This window comes from Emys orbicularis, chromosome 13 (genome assembly GCF_028017835.1).
Source record: "Emys orbicularis isolate rEmyOrb1 chromosome 13, rEmyOrb1.hap1, whole genome shotgun sequence".
NCBI lineage: Eukaryota > Metazoa > Chordata > Testudines > Emydidae > Emys > Emys orbicularis.
In genome coordinates, this window is record NC_088695.1 from 21,340,771 (window position 1) to 21,364,777 (window position 24,007).

Consider the following 24,007-nt stretch of genomic DNA (forward strand, 5'->3'; position numbering starts at 1 on the left):
CACAGACTTAGACACCTACCTTTAGGCTCTTGTATTTCAAGACCCTGGCCTGGTCACTTTATTCCAGTGGAGGTGCCGCCTCTCCCACCAGGACTAATCCGATTGAGGCAAAACAGAGATTTAAGTGAAGTCAATGGGCCCACTCACATGGCCAAAGACAAGCATATAAGTAAGTGTTTACCGGATTAGATCTGAAGTTAGTACACAAATCATATCAAAAAGAAAAAAAATCAGTGTATATGCACAATGGAGATTTACCAACCCTTATAACAAAGCAATATCAAAACAGCTCTTTGAATATTATAGAGATGAGAATGTCTGAGCCAGAAATTCTGTCAAATGTAGTTTATAGCCAAAATTTGTAACATGCAAGGGCTGTTGAAAATTCGATTAAACATTTTTATGCATAGTGCTTCTTTCCCATCCTGCCCCTTCTCAAAAACAGGCTGAGTGTCTTTTCCTCAATGTTTCTACAATAAATTCACCCCTGGACAAAAATTTTCAACCCTAAAGATGAGCATACGATTTGCCAGACTGAATCAGACCCAAGGTCCATAAGCAAAGGAACTGGTCCCTTCAGGCTAAAGTTGTGCAGCCAAAGAGCGGAATCCCAGGAGCCACTTTGGGGGATCCCCCTAACACTGTCCCAAGGGCAGCACATCCCCCCCAGCAGTGCAGGGACCAGGCAGAGGCAGGAACTGGCTTTTCCCCTCCCTGCTCCTCCCCTTGTCCCAGGAAAGTCAATCTGCCCCGGGGTGCAGCAGGAAATGGAGCTGGGCAGGGCTGGGAACCTCCGTCCCCTGCTGCCCCTGCCAGTCTCTGTCCCGTCTCCCTCCTGCCCCCTCTCCCCTCCCCTCGGGCTGGGAGACTCGGTCCCTGGCCCGGCCCGGGGCGTTCGCTCTCCCGGAGCTGGCTCGGCTCCTGCAAGCGCTCAGGGGGGCAGAGCCTGGGGGGGGATCAGGGAGGGCAGCAGCTCTGGGACTCGCAGACCCCCGCCCGCCCGCCCGGGAACAGAGCTGGGGCGAGGAGGGGCCGTTGGTGCAGAGTCACTTTCCTGTCCGGCCCCAGCCCTTTCCCCCGGGTCTCTCCCCTCACCTGCAGGCTCCGGCTCAGGGGCTGGTGTCGGCAGAGCCCGGGGCTGCCCCAGGGGCTGGTTCCAGCCCCGGAGAAAGTCCCCCCGGCTGGGCACAGAGGGGCGCTAGGGAAGGGCTCTCCCCGCACACACCCCGCTGCGGAGCAGCAGCGGCTCAACCCGGGCTCCCGGCTCACAATGGAGGCGGCAGCAGCGTCTGACCCGGGAAGCTCAGCCCCGGATCTGCGGGCGGAGAGCAGGAGGCTGGAGCCAGGCGGATGCTCAGTAACAGCTGCTGAAGCCGCTGCCCTCACTCTGCCCGTACTCCCCCCAGACTCTGTTTTCGGCCATCAAAGGGGGTAAAAGGGGGGGGGGGAGGATGCAGCGTGCTCAGGGAAAGGCGAGGCAGAGAGAGGCCAAATCAGGGTCCAGGCGCTGCCGGATGGGGGCAGAGGGGATAAAAGTTACTGCAAAGGGGGTGAGCTAGCTGCGGGGGCTGCCAAACGGAGGGGCTTGTGCTCCTGGCTGGCTGGAACATCTCAGCTCCCCCTCCCCAGACCTGGGTGTTAAAGGCGCAGTGTCACGCCGTGCCTAGACAAGGCAGTTCTTCTCTGTCTGAAACGGCCAGCTGAGCTGTTGAAGGAGACCGGAGTCAGTGGAATATTGTTGTAAACAACCACACACACACAACACACACACCACAAACATGCACATGTGCACACACACAACACATACAACGCACACACAGAACACAACACACACAACACACTGATAAATCATCATTTTCATGTGGTTTGGGTGTTTAAAAAACTTCTTTGGCAATTTCTGTGGCTGTAACATGCAGGCACGTCCAGCAGAGGCGTAGCGAGTGCCCTCCGGGGCCCTGCAAGGAAGGGGGCCCCTAAAAGTGGCAAAATAAATACCGCATTCCAGTTTCTGCATTGTAAGGGGCCCCGCCCAGACATATTTTCGGAGGGGGCCACGTTCTTTGTTGCTACGGCCCTGACGTCCAGCCTCATAGCAGTTCACTTGTTTGACTTCTTGGAGTTCTGATTACCAGGATTGGCCTCCCTTTCCTGTAATCCACTGTCAATGTAGCGTCACTCCTTTTAATTATGTAACGTTTGCAATTATTTTTGACTCATTGCTTTTACAGCTCCAACATTTATTTTGGTTCACATTTTGTGCAGATGACTTGACTGTTGCTACTTTAATGATTATAATAGCAAATAATCATGAGCAATATAATTGTTAAGATTGATGATTAATATTAAATTATGCAAATAGCTTAAGCAATCCCATAGAATCATAGAATATCAGGATTGGAAGGGACCTCAGGAGGTCATCTAGTCCAACCCCCTGCTCAAAGCAGGACCAATTCCCAACTAAATCATCCCAGCCAGGGCTTTGTCAAGCCTGACCTTAAAAACCGCTAAGGAAGGAGATTCCACCACCTCCTAGGTAACCCATTCCAATGCTTCACCACCCTCCTAGTGAAAAAGTTTTTCCTAATATCCAACCTAAACCTCCCCTGCTGAAACTTGAGACCATTATTCCTTGTTCTGTCATCAGGTACCACTGAGAACAGTCTAGATCCATCCTCTTTGGAACCCCCTTTCAGGTAGTTGAAAGCAGCTATCAAATCCTCTCTCATTCTTCTCTTCTGCAAACTAAACAATCCCAGTTCCCTCAGCCTCTCCTCATAAGTCATGTGCTCCAGCCCCCTAATCATTTTTGTTACCCTCCGTTGGACTCTTTCCAATTTTTCCACATCCTTCTTGTAGTGTGGGGCCCAAAACTGGACACAGTACTCCAGATGAGGCCTCACCAATGTCGAATAGAGGGGAATAGAGGGGAATCTCACAGCGAGTTCTAGTACAACACTTCCTATCTTTTACTGTGATTTTGTAATATGCAATTTTTCTCCATAGTACAAGTTTATTATTTGTGATCATATGACTAAGGCTGACTGAGTTCTTGGGTTGTCATCAGCATACAGGAGTTGCCATTTTCTTTGATCCAGTGAGGATTGCCTTTCTCGGCTGTAGTTTTGCCTCTCTTTGCAGCACCCCTGTGCTTTTTTCACATATCACCACTTGAGTGTAGAACTAACTTCCCAATATATTCAGTAAGGGCACTGTACTATCCTGTATGAAATTCCTTTCAAAGGCAAATTTGCACTGTAATTTTTATTCAATATAGATATACACTATCAAAACTGTATGACTCGTGCACCAAAAATTATGAACTTTTAAAAAATAAATATATTTGGGGTTCTTCTTATCTGCCTTTTTGTTTCTGAGCCTTTAGGGTGCACTAGTTTAATATTTTCAGGCTTTTTTTTGCTGCAGCCATGAAGGGCTAGACACTTTTTTGTTGTTTTTGTTAAGGAAAGCTGTGTTGCTCAACCAATCCTTTGATTCCAGTGTTGTCCCTGACCCTGTTCTCCTTCCCTCGGCAGTACATTGTGACCCACCTTCCACTGTGGGTCACTGCCTGCACAGGGTTGTGCAGGGGGCTGTGCTCCCCAGAGCATCCCTGTCCATTCCAGTGGAGGCATCAGGGTTCTCCAAAATCTGCTTTGCCTGCAGGACATGGTGCCATGCAGGAGAGTCAACAGCAGAGTGTGCTGGCACATGCACAGGTGCAGTCACAGACGTGGTGGCTGGCACAGCTACTGGTGGTGGAACTGAACTATCCCTGCTGCTGGCCCATGCATTCAGCATCTACTCCAGGATCAATCAGTCCTGTTCCACGTTCCTACACTCTTCATCCAGGAATTTCTCCTTCATCCGCTTGAACTCCAGGTGCTCTTTGCTCCTGCATGCCACAACCCTGAAAACGTCCTCCATGTTCCTCAGTGTGGACCAGTTTTAGGACCCAGAGTCCTGGGTGGGAGGCTTGGCCTAGCAGAAGTGCCTGCCGGTGGAATGAAACAGACAGCATATTAATTGTATTGCTGCAAGGGGAAAAAATAAAGAATCCCCCCACTTTGCTTTCTGCATCTACACATGGCTGCGGGTTGCAATGTTTTGAAATGTGTATTTAGTCCTTTATGAATTCTCCTGTGCAGACCTCCTACTTCTAGCATCGGGAGAGCCCTACCCACACACCGTGGTAAGGAACATTCATTTTATTTAAAAGGAAAAAAAAGTGTTTAAAAAAAGCCGCCCCTGGCTGAGGGAGGGAGAGCTGAGATCATGTGAGGGCACAGTTACCAACTGGCTCTAACTTTGTTTCCGGCTGTGGAAGCCATAGCAGATATACATGGGTGGCAGATATAATAGGCCAGGGGAGGCTAAGCCTCCCAACCCATGCTGTGTGGCTCCTCCCATGCTCCACGCTGAGGCCCCATCCTCACTCTCCCTCTCCCCCAAGGTGGTCGGGGGCCCAGCTTGGGCTGGCGGCCTGGAGCTTGGGGCTTGGGACGGCTGGTGGCCTGGCCCCAGGGTGGCTTAGGCTGGTGCTTGGGCCGCCCAACAGGCCTGGGGTTGGGCCAGTGCTTGGGCTGGCTGGGGGATTGGTGCAGCTGGGGCGAGCGGGCTGGCGCTCCTCTGGCTGCGAGGGGAGGAGGGGACTTGGGGCTCCGGCAGATGAGGGGGACAGAAGGGGCAGGATCTCCGGCGGAAGGGCTGGGGCCAGGGGTCTAGCACCCCCGAAGGAGGGGTTTCACGTGCCGCCCATGAAGATATACATATTTTGGAAATATTAGAATGGAAGAAGGAAGTAGTTTTCCAGGCAAGTGGTAGGATCCCATCATCTTATGCAAAGGAGATATTTAGGTGACTGAACAGCATGTGTGTAAATGGAGTGGTTCTACCGGAGGCAGGCTGGGGGAAAAAAGTTCTCTCTACCCAGACATCTGAACAATTGTTTGGAATTCCTGCTTCAGGGGGGAAAATCAAGATGTTGGAGTAGGATGCTGAGTCTTGCAAGTGGCAAAGTGGATTCCCCTCCCCCTCGTCCTCCCACCACAGCCTGGAAGTCCAGGAAGAGGCAGCCAGCTAAGAATGTCTGCTGCATGAAATGTCATCTAAAGTCACCTGGCAGAAGTGGAGGAAAATCAGGACAATAAAATAGGCTGAGTGGACAACAAGCAATGAGGACCACAAAGAACTTCAGCACTCTCTGAAACCCAATGGATTTATAAGCCTGTGCCATATGGGATTGTGCGGTACTGCGGTTTGCTAGCCAAAGTCTAAGTGTAACATGACATTAGTGTTCTTGAGTGGTTACCACCAAACTGCGCTTGCAAAGACATGCACTCATGCCTCCTAGGCCTGTAAGCCTTTACTTGTTTTGCTAGCTATAATTGCAAACAGAACTTGTCCGAGACATTAGGGTGTTGTGGCTACATTTTTTTTCTCCCTTTGACAAAGTCAAAAGTCCTTGAGTTTGGAAATGCCAGAATGAACGCTGTTCATGCAACCTTAATTCAGTCCACTTGTGCCCATGCATTATGATGCAGCTTTAATTACACACAGAAGAAACCATCTGTGAACAGTTTGGTATAAGTGACTTGGCAAGCATCACATAGGAACTCAGTGGGAGAAGCAGGATTAGAAACCAAACCAAGCTTCCCAGGTGGCAGTCAACTGCCCTAACCATAAGCCCATCCTTTCTCTCATTGAAGGCCCCCCAAACCTTCCAACTTCTGCAACAAAAAAAGGCAGCAGACCCACAGATAACATACTACACAATGGATTCATCTCCTGAGCAGACCCAGCCTATGCACTGACTGAGGCAGGGATCTTGTGAAAAAAATAATACAGGTTCATGTAATTAAAGACTGTATCATAGTACATATGCACAAGGGGGGGCAAATTAAGATGGCATGCACAACATTTATTCTGGAATTTCCTCCCTTGAGAGTCCTTGACTTTGCAACCTTTAAGTCTTAAACTTTGTATTTCCTAATTTTTAATCATTTCGTTTATTGATGAGAGCAGCCTTAACTAATGTTAAATGAGGGGTTTTTTTGTTTGTAAATATTCTTTTTTAATATAAAGAAAATCTTTTATATATGTGCCATTTAAATAATAAAACACTTACATTTATGGGGTTCAATGCCTACTTTATTGCCATCATCTTTGTGCAGCTCCATATTTCACCATTCAGTGTCTTGTTGACCAATATATTGGAAGTCATTAAATTAAATTGTATTCAAACAAAACATGTTTTAAACTTCAAATGTACTGCAATTTCTACATGACTTAAAAATGTGTAACAGAAAATGGAATAGGGACTTAGATCTCTAATTTTCTGGGTTGGTTTGTTTTGGAAAGGTAAATATTGAGAAAGCCAGAGATTGACACCAGTTTGTAAGAAGCAGCTAGCCAATTTCCATAAGCAAGAGCTGTAATTTTGTACCTTATTTTCATGTGCCACCCAGTCCCCACCCAAAGGAGCCCTGCTGCTTTCACTGTATCAATGACAGGGGGAGTCAGAGGGAAACCAATTAGCAAAGCCAGCCATTGCCATGACAACGGGGGTCATAGTGACCCTCCCCAAATGAGCAAAGGGGCTGGATGGGGAAGCACTGAGTAGCTGATTGTCTCTGCTGTCATAGTGGTTCTGCTCTGGCAGGGGGCAGCGAATGTGTGCAGAGTGGGGAAAAGGCTGGCTTTTCCAGTGTGCTGGTTTTCCCAAATTTCCTGAAAAATCCACCCCATCCAAACACAGCCCTGGGATCCCTGCACACGCACATCCATCCATGGCGGATGTTTGGTTCGAATTCCCCACATGGCAGGTTTACCAGAAAGGGTTTCTGAACAGAGCTGAGCTGTGGAGGTACTGACCCGACCCAGTAAACTAGCCAGTTCTGACACAACCATAACTATGGTCTTAAACTCTATGGGTCTTGCTACTGCGAGATCGTAATCCTGCGGTTGCATCTAGAGGCCTCATCAAAGGCTCAGAGCCCCGTGGTGCTGGGCCCTGCAGCTCAGGAGGAGACAGGCTGACTAGATGTCATCACAAAATAATCTAAGGGGGGTTTGTTCTTGTTTGTTGGAGGGGAGGGAAACTTCCCCTTGGGTCATCAGCAGGGATGGAAAAGAGGATTTCTGCATTTTAAAGCATGTGCTCCTCAATTAAGTGGTTGTGACCCCCAGGTGGGTCATGAACAGGGATCCTAGGAATCCGTTTGCCATAGAAAAATGCAGAATTTGCGTTTTTACAGAGAATCTTTCATTTTTACATTTTGTGAAAAAATAAAAACGTATACAGTAGAACCCCATTTATCTGAGCCTCCATTATCCAGCTCTCCAGATTAGCCGAACCACCAGTGCACACATAGGAATATGGGAAATTGATATTTCATCCCCGCCTCCTATGGCTGACAGTCTGAGCCCCTGTTGATGATCCAAATTTTTGATTATCTGATCTGGCCCTGGTCCCAGTTAGATCGGATAAATGGGATTCCACTGTATATCAATAAAACATTGGGTTCAACTAATACCTATATATATTGGGGCTAGGGAAACGAAAGTTCAGCCTTTCATTTTAATCACAGAAAAATGTGGAGTTTTACGTTTTTTTATTGGAGAATTTTGTTTTTTTATCACAGTAAACTAGGAGCCCTGGTCATGAATGTCAGGAGGCCCGACCGTAAGATCTCTGTGGCAGGGAACTGTCTCCCTGCTCCAGAGGACAGTTAGGAAGCAGTTTGGGGACCAAGGAATCAAGGTTGTGGATGCATCTCCTGTTTCCATCTCTGTGTGTGGGCAGGCTCCGAAGGGGCAGGACTTTCTTTGGGAGCAGTGAGGATGTAGTTCCCTCCCCCAGTAATCTGGGCAGAAACAAGTTGGCTCCTTGTCCTATTTTACACTCCACTCCACACCCCCCCACTGTGACAGATTTCTGTTACCAATCTGCCTGAGGCATCAGGTGATCAGGCTGAGGCCACAGGATTGTTTGGGAAGGAGATGACGAAACACACCAAGTGTCTAAGTTTTAAAGCTTTATTAATAAAATAATAAAATAACAGCGGAGAGTGCTGGGGGGGGGGGGGGGGGGTTCCCCACGTCACTCAGAGGAAGGAAGAAAGCGTTAGTGCCCCAAGCCCTAACCCATTTTCATACTCACACCTGCACTACCCGAGGCTGGCCAAGCCTCGGTGTAACGTAAGAAGAAGAGGGGGAGGGGTGGATGGGAGTTCTTGTCCTGGGCCCAGGTTGTCCGGGGTCCACTGTGATCTCCAGCTTGCTTTGGCTTTTGGGAGGGTTTTTAAGTCCTGGGTTCCTTTGGGAGTGTTTTGTTTAGGGGCCTCTCTGCTCCTGATGCTTTTGTACCAGTTAAAACTGGCTTTTTGTCGTCTCCTTAACTTTCCCAAAACACTTTGTTGTTTTTTTTGGGGGGGGGGGGGGGGGGCTGGCCTTTGCTTATCTCACTTGTTATGGGCTGCTTCTGCAGGTCTGTTTAGCTGCATCTTCCTTTCTCATGGCTGGTTGGTGGATTCCAGGCCCCCATCTTTCTCGGCAGGCAACCAAGCGTTGGCTGTGAACTGTGGCCTTGGGCTGGAGTTGGTGCCTTATTTTCTGACTGAGCGAGCTGGAGTGTCGAGTTAACCCGTTCTCTGCTTTCTTCCTTCTTCCCCCTCTGGCCTCTCGTACCCTGCAAAGGAATCTTCCATTCCACACTCACACCTTTGACCCTCCCCCAAAATGCCCTGCGATGCTTGCAACAGCATTATCAACATACAATGCTGATCTGCCTCCCCCTGGAGGGAGGGGGCCATTGGGGTGTGACACTACCCCACATCCCAGATCTCCAACTCCAACCCCACATCACAGCAACAGGGATGCAGATTAGATTTATGTTCCAGCTAAACCAGGCAGTTAATACTGCTGCAATATCTAAATGTTGCCTTTAAGGATTTGTCAGAGTTCCCTCCCCACTCTGAACTCTGGGGTACAGATGTGGGGACCCACATGAAAGACCCCCTAAACTTATTTCTACCAGCTTAGGTTAAAACTTCCCCAAGGCACAAATCCTTTCCTTGTCCTTGCTGCCACCACCAAGTGATTTAGACAAAAGTTGAGGAAAAAGGGCCACTTGGAGTCCCTGTTTCCCCAAAATATGCTCCCAACCCTTTCACCCCCTTTCCTGGGAGGCTTGAGAATAATATACTAACTAATTGGTTACAAAGTGAGCACAGACCAAACCCCTGGGTTTTAGGACACTGAAAATCAATCAGGTTCTTAAAAGAAGACTTTTATTTAAAAAAAAAAAGTAAAAGAATCACACCTGCAAAATCAGGATGGAAGGTAACTTTACAGGGTAAATAAAAAGATTTAAAACACAGAGAATTCCCCTCTGACTCTGCTTTCCAGTTACAAAACAGCAATGAAATTTCCTCTTAGCATAGGGAAAATTCACAAGCAAAAACAAAAGATAATCTAATGCATTTCCTTGCCTTTACTTACAATTTCTGTAATTTTAGATGTATCATTTCAGGTATGTTTACAGGAGATGTTTTACCTGCTTGGTGTCTCTCTCTGTCCAGAGAGGGAACAAACAAAGAGAGCACAAACAAAACCTCCCCACCCCCAGATTTGAAAGTATCTTCTTTCCTTATTGGTCCTTTTGGTCAGGTGCCAACCAGGTTATTTGATCTTCTTAACCCCTTACAGGTAAAGGAGGGATTTTATGCTACCCTTAGCTGTATGTTTATGACAGGATTATTGCATGAATGGGGACAGTTACCACCACTTGGTGCTATTGTTTTAGGCTGGCTGCAAACTCAGGCAGACAAATCTGCATCAGTCCCACTCCCTTCACATTTTCAAGGGTTTCTTTGCATACGTGAGAGCTGGTGGGCAGGGAGGGCAGCAGCTCTGGGACTTGCAGACCCCCGCCCTCTGCAGCAGCAGAGCTGGGGCGAAGAGGGGCCGTTGGTGCAGAGTCACTTTCCTGCCCGGTCCCAGCCCTTTCCCCCGGGTCTCTCCTCTCACCTGGAGTCTGCGGCTCAGAGGCTGGTGTCAGCAGAGTCCGGGGCTTCCTCCAGGGCTGTTTCTAGCCCCCGGAGAAAGTCACGCTCCGGCTGGGCACGGAGGCGCGTTAATGCAGATCTCTCCCTAACTACCATTGCCCTTCCCTTTTCCTCAACAAAGCTCTTCCCTGCAGAAATGTCGTGATTGCAACCTCCCCCCGCAACTCACTCACTGGCTGAAGTCAGGTCCCCAAAACTCTTCAGCTGCTGTGACACAAACTCACCTGACGCCCAGGTGCCCCAGAACAGCAGGAAGTGAGACCACAAATAACACAGGGGACAAATGGGAACCTACCCTCCCCCACCTCCAGCGGTGCCAACCAGTCCTCCCCCAAACACCATGGCCCTTCTTGCTTCTTTACTAATGGGCCATTGGAGCTTGAGTTTACAGCAAATCAACCACCCCACGCTTCCCCCTGGATCTTCCAGATTCCGTCTTGTTCCTGAACAGAGAGGATCCTGCAGAACAAATACACCCAAGCCCTGCTGCTATCTAGGGCTACAGGCAGCCCGCTGGACCATTGGGACTCTTCTGCTGTGAGGGATTCTCCTGTGTCCCCACAGAAACACCCCAGACTCCCAGTGTCTCCTTATTTTCATTGGCTGGATCCACGGAGAGGGGAGGCCAGTGCTGATGTGGCCATAATATCTAGACTCACCTGTAAGTATCCCCTGGGGCCTGGCTTCATGGGAGTGGCGAGCTTCCCAGCTTTGTGGGAGCTGAGCCCCCCAGGAACTGAGGAGCACCTGCCCGAGCGTGGGCAGCCTGGTGAGGAGGTTGAAACGTCGTGGGAACTGACTGAATACAGCCAGGGAATTTGCGTTTATAACTCTGGGATGTCTGACAATCAGTTACAGGGTGGAATTCATGCCTGGGACAGGGGCCAATCAATGGTCTGAAAACACAGCTTTTGTGGGACTTAGTGCACAGCCCTGACGGGGGTGCCCGGGGTGGGGTGGTTGCTATGAATTGTACTACGGGAGCACCTCAAGGCGTTGAGAACTGGCCCCCATTGTGTCGCGATGTGCAGACCCCGAGAGGGTCCCTGCCCCAGATAGCTCACAGTCTAAACAGAGCAGGCAGGATTATTACCACCATTGTGTGTCACGCAGGGAAACGGAGGCACATACAGATTAGGTGACTGGCCTGAGGTGATACGGGGAGGCTGAGAGAGCGGTCCCAGCCCAATGTCACAACCAGTCTTCTTGCTACAGACTCCAGGTCTGTGACCCCTCAGCTCAATTGCTTAGAAGGGGAGTGGGCCAGAAATGACTGAACCCATAACAGTCAATCTGGCCCAGTTACACATGGGCTTACTAGTTCTTTTCCTGGGCCCGCCTGGGGCATGTGTCTTCGAAGAAATGTTCTTCTGTTGTTAAGTCTGTGATGTGGTTTCTTTTGTGCAGGGAGGGGCAAGCAGTTAGGGGAAGCTTGCAATCTGCCTTCATCTCTCTTAACTAGTAACTTCTGGGGGAAGACTTGCTCCTGGGGAAACAGACTCTGGAGTTTGCACTGAGAGTCCTGAAGGGGGTGGGCGGGCGGGAGGAAAAGGGGGTTGCCTGCATGCTGTTTGTGACCACCTCTGCTCTAGGACTGATGTATATAATGTAATTACAAAGTCCCAGAGCAATGTGCTTCCTGCTGCCATTCCAGGCTCCATGCAGCCTCCCTGTGGCCAGGCTCCCATCAGCCCCAGGGCACTTATATGTTGGGGATCCCCTTTGATAATCCTGGGTTCCAGTAGTGTCCCTACCGCCAGCACCCCCTGCACAGGTGTTTGTTACAGAATGTATGAACTGCAGGTGTATTCCTACATTGATGCATGTGACCTGAGTGTTTCATTGTTTCCACACTTTTTATTGGGTAGCTTTTTTATTTAAAAAAAACTCCTAATAACCCTGGGAGTTATTTTTTGCTAACATTTGCTACTTACATAACAAGCGGCCAGATCTCCAACAGTGTTCAGCTTGTACATAGACCATCCCACGCGCTGAGCTAGTCAGAAAATCTGGCCCCGCTTGTGGGTGCTTTGGCCCATACAACTTCATGGGATGAAGTCTCCTAAGTCTGCTCCTTTCTAAGCTCGCACCCCTCTGTCCCCATCAGAAGTAACTTTGGAGTCTCCTCTCTGGATCCCCATTACAGCAGATAGTGGCTCTAAGTCATACAGAGATGGGGTTAGGTCCTCGGAGATCAGCCCTTGCTAGACGTTGGAGAATCAGCATCTCACGTTTGATTTCAGCTGCAGACATCAGTGCTTAGATTAGTGCATAGACTTCGTGCTGGCCCTCTGTTCAGAGAGGAATTATAGCTGGGGCCTCCAAAGGAGCTTAAGGGAATTAGGCACTCGTATGTATTGACTTGACCCTGCTGGCCATGAATATGCAAGCCTAGGCACCTGAAATTCATTGATGTCAATGGGTGCTGGGTACCTAGAAGCTTTTGAAAATCCCACTAGGTACCTAAATTCCTTTAAAAATCTGGCCCTATGCGCTGAAGTTTCCTCCTCAGTCCAAGGGTTACATGCACCAGCCCAGCCCTGCTAAATAATGCTCAGCCCGTAAGGGCATATCTGCACGATGCTGTAGGCGGTGAGAAGCCTCCAGCACAGAACAGCTAACGCCTAGCCCCCACCATCCGGACGTGAGAGCAATGCAATGCCGTCTCCTAGATGGCGCAGTCCGAGCAATGATTGAGAGCTCAGCACAGACCAACACAGGTCTCAGAGGCACCATACAGATTGAGCTGCTGACACCCATGAGGATCTGAGAAGTCATAGAATATCAGAGTTGGAAGGGACCTCAGGAGGTCATCTAGTCCAACCCCCTGCTCAAAGCAGGACTAATCCCCAGACAGATTTTTACCCCAGTTCCCTAAATGGCCCCCTCAAGGATTGAACTCACAACCCTGGGTTTAGCAGGCCAATGCTCAAACCACTGAGCTATCCTCCCGTGTCTCAGGGACTGTGTCAGCTGGCTGGGTGTGTGGCCCAGGGGCTGTATGTTGTTTTTGTCTTGGGGGACAGGGTGGAGTGATAGGATCAAGGGGAACCCCTTTCTTAGTGCTGAAATCCAACACCCACAGGAGCTTATTGATCATGAAAGCTTCCCTTGCTCAAACCCTCTGGCATGCAGAGATATGTGAAGGAAAAGGGCCTCAAATTCTACACATCAAAAGGGTTCAGGCCTCACGTGTCCCTTGTCCAAGGACTCACACACAAAACAGTATGTCAGCATCGACAGCAAAACTGCCATTGTTCGGCACAGTCTCTCTCTCCCCACAGGTCACAGTGACAAGGGCTCTTTGCTACTTTTCGAAAAACAACAACAAAACCCCACTAACTTATTATTGAACGATTGTTGCTTCAGAAAACTAGCTTATGCAAAAGGCCGGGATGGAAAAATATTTACCAAAGTGATTCCTGAGTTGACTCCATTACCAATAACAACAAAAAAGTCAATAAGGAGGCATCAAAGGCAAATTCACTTGCACAACTCTTGAGGGCGAACTCTCAGAAGAAGGTGAGGGAGAGAACAGTGTCTCGGCAGATGACTCATGCACCATACGCCCTCTGTCCAAAAGGGCTCACACATACAGCTGTGAAAACAGAGCCCTGGCACAAGCAGATGTCTCACCCACCATGTGCCCTCCGTCCAGAGTGCTCACGCAGGCAGCTGTGTATGCTGGCCACAAGATCAGCTATCCTTGCAGGGCGCCTTGTCCCCTCAGATACCCAGAGCAGCTCGGCTGGATCTAAGTAGGGCACTTATAGCGCTTCTCCCCCGTATGGGTCCTGTGGTGTCGGATGAGGTCCGAGCTGCGGTAGAAGCTCTTCCCACACTGGGCACAGGCGTAGGGGCGCTCGCCAGTGTGGATGCGCTGGTGGGTGACGAGGTTGGAGCTCTGGCTGAAGCTCTTGCCGCAGTCGGGACAGGTGTAGGGTCGCTCGCCCGTGTGCACACGGTGGTGGGTGATGAGGGTGGAGCTCTCGGTGAAGCTCTTGCCGCAGTCAGGACAGGTGTAGGGGCGCTCGCCGGTGTGAGTGCGCTGGTGGCAGATGAGGGTGGAGCTGTCCACGAAGCTCTTGCTACACTGGGGGCACTGGTAGGGGCGCTCCCCAGTGTGGACACGCTGGTGCCGCATGAGGGAGGAGCTGTCATTGAAGCTCTTCCCGCACTGGGTGCACTTGTAGTGCTTCTCGCCGGTGTGGATGCGCCGGTGCCGCAGCAAGGTGGAGTTCTCGCTGAAGCTCTTCCCGCAGTCGCCACAGATGTAGGGCTTCTCGCCGGTGTGGATGCGCCGGTGCCGCAGCAGGGCTGAGCTCCAGATGAAGTTCTTCCCACAGTCTCGGCAGGCGTAGGGCATGTCGCCCATGTGGACCCGCTGGTGCTGCACGAAGTAGGAGCTGTCGCTGAAGCTCTTGCCGCACTCCCCGCAGACGTAGGGCCGCTCGCCCGTGTGGGTCTTCTGGTGCCGCACGTGGGTCGAGCGGATGCTGAAGCACTTCCCGCACTCCTCGCACCGGTAGGGCTTCTCGCCCGTGTGGGTGCGTTGGTGCTTGATGAGGGTGGAGCCGTGGCTGAAGCGCTTCCCGCAGTCGGGGCACTCATATGGCTTCTCGCCAGTGTGGATGCGCCGGTGTGCGATCAGCGCCGAGTTCTGGTTGAAGCTGTTCCCACACTCGGGGCACTTGTAGGGTCTCTCCCCAGTGTGAATCCGCCGGTGGATGATGAGGGCTGAGCTGCTGCTGAAGCTTTTCCCGCAGTCCTCACACCAGTAGGGCCGCTCCCCAACATCTTTGAGCTGATTGATACCTCTGCCCGGGTGGGATGATCTGCTCTTCCCTGTCCCTCGAGGGTTTCCCTGCTCAGGTCTCTGGGAAACATCCCCTTCGGCTCTTCCCGATACCACGCCATGTGGTTCCACTGGCTCGGGACCTTCCTGCTGTGGGGTCTCCTCCTCGCTCTCACTCCCCATACCATCACCTGCTGGGACAGAGAGAGAATGCAGACAGGAGTCAGGCCCTGTGCCGGGGGAAAGGGAACCTCAGAGTGGGAGGAAGAAACCCAAATAACTACTGGAGAGAGAAAAATCAGGAGAGAGTTCCTTGGCCACAAACCATCCTTCCTGCTGCAATGGTTTTCTGGCTGATGTAACCAATTCCTCACCTGTGCAGACATCACTCAGGAGTTCCGGTTCCTCAGACTCCTGCAGATCTGGGGTCCACAGCTTTTTCCTCTGCTCCATCCAGGAGATCACATCAGGCTTGGTGATAGGAAATCCTGCTTGAGGGAAAGAGAACAGGCAAGATCAGGGCTTGCGACATAGCCAGAGAATATTTATTATAGAGACGTGATTTTAACCCCATCTCTGTGCTGGGAAGTTGGGAGAAAAGGTCCATGGACACGCTCTGGGAGAGTCAGATGTCTGCTGGCGGATGTGTTGTGTCACTATCGCAGATTCAGAGATTCCAAAGCCAAAAGGGACCATTGTATTCATCTAGACTGACCTCCTGTATAACACAGGCCAGAGAACTGCCCCCAAATAATTCCTAGAGCAGAGCTGATAGAAAAACACTCAATCCTGATTTTAAAATTCTCAGTGATGGAGAATGCACCATGAACCTTGGTAAATTGTTCCAATGCTTAATTACTCTCACTGTTAAAATGTACACCTTATATCTAGTCTGAATTTGTCTAGCTTCAGCTTCCAGCCAATGGATTATGTTAGACTCTGCTCTGCTAGAATGAAGAGCTCATTATTAAACATTTGTTCCCCATCTAGGTACTTATAGACTGTGATCAAGTCACCCCTTCACCTTCTCTTCCGTCTGAGCTCCTTGAGTCTATCACAATAAGGCAGGTTTTTTAATACTTTAGTCATTCTTGTGGCTCTTCTCTGAACCCTCTCCAATTTACCAACATCCTTCTTGAATTGTGGGCACCAGAACAGGACACATACATAATATTCTCTAATATAATACAATATTAAAGTTTACATATGCCTATAAGTGATGAGTCGAAGTGAGACACTGACATTGTCAAAATGAAACGGCTTGACTTTCTCTCATTGAAAATTTAATTGAAACGGACACGTTCTGGTGAGACATTTTGATTTTGATGAAATGGCATTTTTTGACGGAAAACTGTTCAGTTGCAAATTTTTTGACCAGCTCCAACCATGGGTGTGTCCTTGAATCTCCTCTCCCAGGGGAAGGGGAGTGAAAGGGACAGTCACTCTTTGTAACACACGCACACACACTGTGGGGCTGATCCCCATGAAACCTAAGGGAGTGGAAAAGGACCCCGAGCAGAACCCAAGCCAGCTGCTTCAGGGACCCCACAGCTTCTAACACCTGAGGGGACAGGAACCCTTCCTTATGACATCCCTGTAGAGGGGCTCTCTGACCTGGGTCCATCAGAGCCCACTGCTGCTCACTGAAATACACACATACCTCCTCAAAGGTCACTGGCTCCTGGAACAGCAAGAATCCCCCACTCAGTGAGCCACAGTCCCACCCGCTCAGTTACTGGCGCCCTGAGTGCCCCGTATTAAATACATCTCAGCAGCTCATTTCCTTCTCAGCACCTTCTGTTCTTTCAGATTCATTGTTCCCCCCTCCCCACCAGCAGCCCCTGACCATCCCCTACCTGAGCCGGCTGCTCTGCAGCCATTTCCTGTCCCCGAATCCCTGGAGGACGGTTTGATCTGGAGTGAAACCTGGGCGTTATCCTGCAGCCTGTCAGGGTAAGAAGGGCGAGTGGGGAGGTGTCAGAAGTGGCTTTCATCCATTTCTCACCCTATTCCCCACAGGGTCTTTCTGTGGACACAGGAATGAAGTTCACAGAGCGTTCAGCCTCCAGCCACCTGAGCACACCTATGCAGGGGAGCAGCAGGCTATCATAAGCTGGGCTGGCAGCACCACCTATTATTAAGATTGCCCAGTGCACCCTGTTTTAAGAAACTGTTTTCAGTGGCTTATAACTTTGCCAAACATAAACTGTTTGGCCTGATGTTTTCAATGCCAGATCTCTGCCTCAGGATGAAATAGTTGGGAAAATTTCAGCCAAAACAGTCCAGCCATTTCTGAGACTGAGGCTAGGAAAAAATACGTGGTTTTGCCCATGCTGAAAAATTTGGACACCCTTTTCTTTGAAAAGCTCGAGCGCCCCCCATGCTTTGGAGCAGGGTGTTGTAATGCAACTTGTGTGCCTTTTGCCATGCCCGGGAAAATGCATCCGCAATTGGCTAATGTATATGCCTTTGCGCTGCCTCTAACCCAACCTACAGAACTCAGCGCTGACATGAGGCAGAACTGATTCCTCTGGGTACACGTCATGCACCCCTCCTCCTATCACAGTGACAGCTCCGTCAGCCTGCTCCAGTTAACCCCTCCACCAGTCAGTGCAGCTGCACCTAACGCAGCAAATTCAGGTGGGGTGCATGCTGGACTACAAATCTATGGAATAAAACCCAATGTCTCTCGGTCCCCTTCATGTCTCCTTTGTATGGCAGCACTGTTATTGAACCCACTCCAGTTCATAGGGCCAGCTCTGGGGACCAGAGTTATGGCAAATGTAATCCAAAACAGCCATTGCAAGCACACAGGGCCAGGGAAAGGTGAGGAGTAACAAATTGAGACAGGGCGACCCCCATACACCAGAATTTGCTACCACTGGCCCCAGGGGATGAAGGTAGAAAATTCTAACAGGGTAGCACAGAATGATACACCTGTTTTGTCAGAACTGGGACAGGCAGCAGTTTGTGACCCTCCACCTGACTCTCCTTGCAACTGCTGCTCCAGACCATGGTGGAGCTGGGCACCAGAACCGAGAGCAGGGAGCCTGTCTCCCCTACACTCACAGTGACCCCCTTCAGGCACTCACACAGCACCATGGAGGAAGTTGTATGATTAGAACGCAGTTGGAGCAAAGGCAGACCAGTCAGGGTGGGAGGGGGGAAGGAGCAGACTGGCACAAGGACTGGGACTGGATGTGGAGGGAGGGAAGCAGGGACTGGCTGGGCAAGGAGACTGGGAGCCATGGGGGAGACTGGGAGCCAATTAGGGAAATAGGGGGATTGGGAGCCAGCTGGCTGTTGAGAAACACTGAGGTCAGGAGAGGAGCTGGGAGGAGTGGGGGGAGACTGACATGGGCTGAACAGTCTGTCTAGGTTCTTGCACCCAGGTTCTGTCTAATTCTTGACGCTTCTTTCTGCATAGCAGCTGTAAGACACGACCTTGCCTGTCCCACACACAGCTCAAACACCCCACCAGACTCTCCATTACTGCAGCATCCTTTGCACCCAGAGCAGGGGGACTGGAAGCTGGGTTTCCCCCATGAGCACACTAACCACTGGGCAGCAGAGATTGTTTCACCCTCTCACTGGCCCAATGAAAATTTAAATAGTGATGCATGGCGGAGCAGCTGCCAGAATGCCCCATGGCCAGGGCACTCCCCTGAGAGGCAGGAAACCCTAATTAAAGTCTACACTTCCCCATCAGGCTGAGACAGGTGACCCAGGCTCATTTCTCTCACCTTGGCTGAGTGCTCCAACCCCTTGGCTAGAGGGTAAGAAGAGGCAGAGGGAGGGGGAGGACTTAGGGACCTAGGTGTCCCCTAGAGGGACAGGGCTAAGGACTTACCCCTCTTCTCAGCATTTCCTATTGGATAGCTCAGGCTGGTTTCCCTGCTAGCGGAGCATGTTCCTAGTTGCCTTACTCTCCCCATTCATTATACAGGTGCCTAACTCAGGCCTGTGCCTTCCACTAGGCAACAGGGCACCTGTACATCAGGCATTGCAACCCAGGTGGAAAGTGGTCTAAGAAAAGTGGGAGGCCTGTCGTAACCTGGGAATGGCAGCTTTGGTAAGCCAGCGCTCAAAGTGTGTCCCTCGGAGACCCGGCTTCATTAAGCTGCTGGAATCCTGTGTCCAGTTTGGGGGTCCACAATTCAATAAGGATGTTGATAAATTAGAGGAGGTTCAGAGCAGAGCCATGACAACGATTAAAGGATTAGAAAACCTGCCTTACAGTTCTGGCAAACTACCACCTGGCAATTTTCTGGTCCCAACTTCTCTGTAATTATCACAGGCATTGGAGCTGCATCTTGATTTAGAATCATAGAAGATTAGAGTTGGGAGAGACCTCAGAAGGTCATCTAGTGAAACCCCCTGCTCAAAGCAGGACCAACCCCAACTAAATCATCCCAGCCAGGGCTTTGTCAAGCCAGGCCTTAAAAACCTCTAAGGATGGAGATTCCACCACCTCCCTAGGTAACCCATTCCAGTGCTTCACCACCCTCCTAGTGAAATAGTGTTTCCTAATATCCAACCTAGACCTCCCCAACTGCAACTTGAGACCATTGCTCCTTGTTCGGTCATCTGCCAGCACTGAGAACAGCCAAGCTCCACCCTCTTTGGAAACCCCCTTCAGGTAGTTGAAGGCTGCTATCAAATCCCCACTCACTCTTCCATTCTGCAGACTAAATAAGCCCAGCTCCCTCAGCCTCTCCTCATGAGTCAAGTGCCCCAGCCTCCTAATCATGCCCTCTGTTGGACTCTCTCCAATTCGTCCACATCCTTTCTGTAGGGGGGGATACAAAACTGTACACAATACTTCAGATGTGGCCTCACCAGTGCCATAGAAGGGAATAATCATTTCCCTCGATCTGCTGGCAATGCTCTTACTAATGCAGCCCAATATGCTGTTAGCCTTCTTGGCAACAAGGGCACACTGCTGACTAATATCCAGCTTCTTCTCCACTGTAATCTCCAGGTCTTTTTCTGAAGAACTGCCACTTAGCCAGACAGTCCCCAGCCTGTAGCCGTGCAACTGATTCTTCCGTGCTAAGTGCAGGACTCTGCACTTGTCCTTGTTGAACCTCGTCAGATTTCTTTTGGCCCAATCCTCCAATTTGTCTAGGTCACCCTCCAATATATCTACTTCTCCCCCCAGCTTAGTGTCATCCACGAACTTGCTGAGGGTGCAATCCATCCCATCATCCAGATCATTAATGAAGATGTTGAACAAAACTGGCGCCAGGACCGACCCCTGGGGCACTCCGCTTGATACTGGCTGCCAACTAGACATCGAGCCATTGATCATTACCCGTTGAGCCCGACGATCTAGCCAGCTTTCTATCCACCTTATAGTCCATTCATCCAATTCATGCTTCTTTAACTTGCTGGCAAGAATACTGTGAGAGACCGTATCAAAAGCTTTGCTAAAGTCAAGGTATATCACAAATATTTAATAATGGGCTCTTCAATCTAGCAGAGAAAAGTCTAACATGAACCAACGGCTGGAAGTTGAAGCTAGAGACCCACAGACTGGAAATGAGGTGTAAATTTCTAACAGTGAGTGTAATTAACCACTGGAACAACTTATAAGAATTGTGGTGGATTCTCCATCCCTGACCATTTTTAAATCAAGACTGGGTATTTTTCTAAAATATCTGCTCTAAAATATCTGGACGTGTTCTCGTCCATCCTCCCTGTGCAAGGAAAAGGCCTGGGTAGAGACCGTCGAATCGTGGAAGTCAACGAATGGCTACGCAGGTGGTGTCGGAGAGAAGGCTTTGGATTCTTCGACCATGGGATGGTATTCCAAGAAGGAGGAGTGCTGGGCAGGGACGGGCTCCACCTAACGAAGAGAGGGAAGAGCATCTTCGCCAGCAGGCTGGCTAACCTAGTGAGGAGGGCTTTAAACTAGGTTCACCGGGGGAAGGAGACCAAAGCCCTGAGGTAAGTGGGGAAATGGGATCCTGGGAGGAAGCACAAGCAGGAGAGCGCAAGAGGGGAGGACTCCTGTCTCATACTGAGAAAGAGGGACGATCAGTGAGTTATCTTAAGTGCCTATACACAAATGCAAGAAGCCTGGGAAACAAGCAGGGAGAACTGGAAGTCCTGGCACAGTCAGGGAACTATGATGCGATTGGAATAACAGAGACTTGGTGGGATAACTCACATGACTGGAGTACTATCATGGATGGATATAAACTGTTCAGGAAGGACAGGCAGGGCAGAAAAGGTGGGGGAGTTGCGTTGTATGTAAGAGAGGAGTATGACTGCTCAGAGCTCCGGTATGAAACTGCAGAAAAACCTGAGTGTCTCTGGATAAAGTTGAGAAGTGTGAGCAACAAGGGTGATGTCGTGGTCGGAGTCTGGTATAGACCACCAGACCAGGGGGATGAGGTGGACGAGGCTTTCTTCTGGCAACTAGCAGAAGTTGCTAGATCGCAGGCCCTGGTTCTCATGGGAGACTTTAATCACCCTGATATCTGCTGGGAGAGCAATACAGCGGTGCACAGACAATCCAGGAAGTTTTTGGAAAGTGTAGGGGACTATTTCCTGGTGCAAGTGCTGGAGGAACCAACTAGGGGCAGAGCTTTTCTTGACCTGCTGCTCACAAACAGGGAAGAATTAGTAGGGGAAGCAAAAGTGGATGGGAACCTGGGAGGCAGTGACCATGAGATGGTCGAGTTCAGGATCCTGACACAAGGAAGAAAGGAAAGCAGCAGAATACGGACCCTGGACTTCAGAAAAGCAGACTTTGACTCCCTTAGGGAACAGATGGGCAGGATCCCCTGGGAGAATAACATGAAGGGCAAAGGGGTCCAGGAGAGCTGGCTGTATTTTAAAGAATCCTTATTGCGGTTGCAGGAACAAACTATCCCGATGTGTAGAAAGAATAGTAAATATGGCAGGCGACCAGCTTGGCTAAACAGTGAAATCCTTGCTGATCTTAAACGCAAAAAGAAGCTTACAAGAAGTGGAAGGTTGGACAAATGACCAGGGAGGAGTATAAAAATATTGCTCAGGCATGCAGGAGTGAAATCAGGAAGGCCAAATCACACTTGGAGTTGCAGCTAGCAAGAGATGTTAAGAGTAACAAGAAGGGTTTCTTCAGGTATGTTAGCAACAAGAAGAAAGTCAAGGAAAGTGTGGGCCCCTTACTGAATGAGGGAGGCAACCTAGTGACCGAGGGTGTGGAAAAAGCTAATGTACTCAATGATTTTTTTGCCTCTGTCTTCACAAACAAGGTCAGCTGGGCAGCACAATATGGGGAGAAGGTGACCAGCCCTCTGTGGAGAAAGAAGTGGTTCGGGACTATTTAGAAAAACTGGACGTGCACAAGTCCATGGGGCCGGATGCGCTGCATCCGAGGGTGCTAAAGGAGTTGGCGGATGAGATTGCAGAGCCATTAGCCATTATTTTTGAAAACTCATGGCGATCGGGGGAGGTCCCGGATGACTGGAAAAAGGCTAATGTAGTGCCCATCTTTAAAAAAGGGAAGAAGGAGGATCCGGGGAACTACAGGCCAGTCAGCCTCACCTCAGTCCCTGGAAAAATCATGGAGCAGGTCCTCAAGGAATCAATTATGAAACACTTAGAGGAGAGGAAAGTGATCAGGAACAGTCAGCATGGATTCACCAAGGGGAAGTCGTGCCTGACTAACCTAATTGCCTTCTATGATGAGATAACTGGCTCTGTGGATGAGGGGAAAGCAGTGGATGTGTTATTCCTTGACTTTAGCAAAGCTTTTGATACGGTCTCCCACAGTATTCTTGCTGCCAAGTTAAAGAAGTATGGGCTGGATGAATGGACTGTAAGGTGGATAGAAAGCTGGCTAGATCGTCGGGCTCAACGGGTAGTGATCAATGGCTCCATGTCTAGTTGGCAGCCAGTTTCAAGCGGAGTGCCCCAAGGGTCGGTCCTGGGGCCGGTTTTGTTTAATATCTTTATTAATGATCTGGAGGATGGTGTGGACTGCACTCTCAGCAAGTTTGCCGATGACACTAAACTAGGAGGCGTGGTAGATACACTAGAGGGTAGGGATCGGATACAGAGGGACCTAGACAAATTAGAGGATTGGGCCAAAAGAAACCTGATGAGGTTCAACAAGGACAAGTGCAGAGTCCTGCACTTAGGACGGAAGAATCCCATGCACAGCTACAGACTAGGGACCGAATGGCTAGGTAGCAGTTCTGCAGAAAAGGACCTAGGGGTCACAGTGGACGAGAAGCTGGATATGAGTCAACAGTGTGCTCTTGTTGCCAAGAAGGCTAACGGCATTTTGGGCTGTATAAGTAGGGGCATTGCCAGCAGATCGAGGGACGTGATCGTTCCCCTTTATTCGACATTGGTGAGGCCTCATCTGGAGTACTGTGTCCAGTTTTGGGCCCCACACTACAAGAAGGATGTGGAAAAATTGGAAAGAGTCCAGCGGAGGGCAACAAAAATGATTAGGGGTCTGGAGCGCATGACTTATGAGGAGAGGCTGAGGGAACTGGGATTGTTTAGTCTCCAGAAGAGAAGAATGAGGGGGGATTTGATAGCAGCCTTCAACTACCTGAAGGGGGGTTCCAAAGAGGATGGAACTCGGCTGTTCTCAATGGTGCCAGATGACAGAACAAGGAGCAATGGTCTCAAGTTGCAGTGGGGGAGGTCTAGGTTGGATATTAGGAAACACTATTTCACTAGGAGGGTGGTGAAGCACTGGAATACGTTACCTAGGGAGGTGGTGGAGTCTCCTTCCTTGGAGGTTTTTAAGGCCCGGCTTGACAAAGCCCTGGCTGGGATGATTTAGTTGGGAATTGGTCCTGCTTTGAGCAGGAGGTTGGACTAGATGACCTCCTGAGGTCCCTTCCAACCCTGATATTCTATGATTCTATGATTCTCTAGGAATTAGTTGGGGGCAGTTCTCTAGCCTGTGCTGTGCAGGAGGTCAGACTAGGTTATCACAATGGTCCCTTCTGACCTGAAAATGTAAGAAAAAAAAATCTTTTGCCAAGTCTGCAACCCCTTGAGACGCTTCACTCCCCCCGCACGCACACACACTTTAAGCACTGGTTCCAATGTGGAGTCTAGTCCCTTTGTGGCTTTAGCCCTTGGAGACTCCAAGCAACGGAGAATCTGTTCCCTAGGTAATTGGTTTCCACAG

General features: G+C 50.0%; 1 pseudogene; it reads right to left on the reverse strand.

Annotated features, from left to right (window-relative positions):
• LOC135887579 (zinc finger protein 271-like) overlaps positions 1-24,007 on the reverse strand; it is a 187,221-nt pseudogene that overhangs the window by 32,245 nt on the left and 130,969 nt on the right.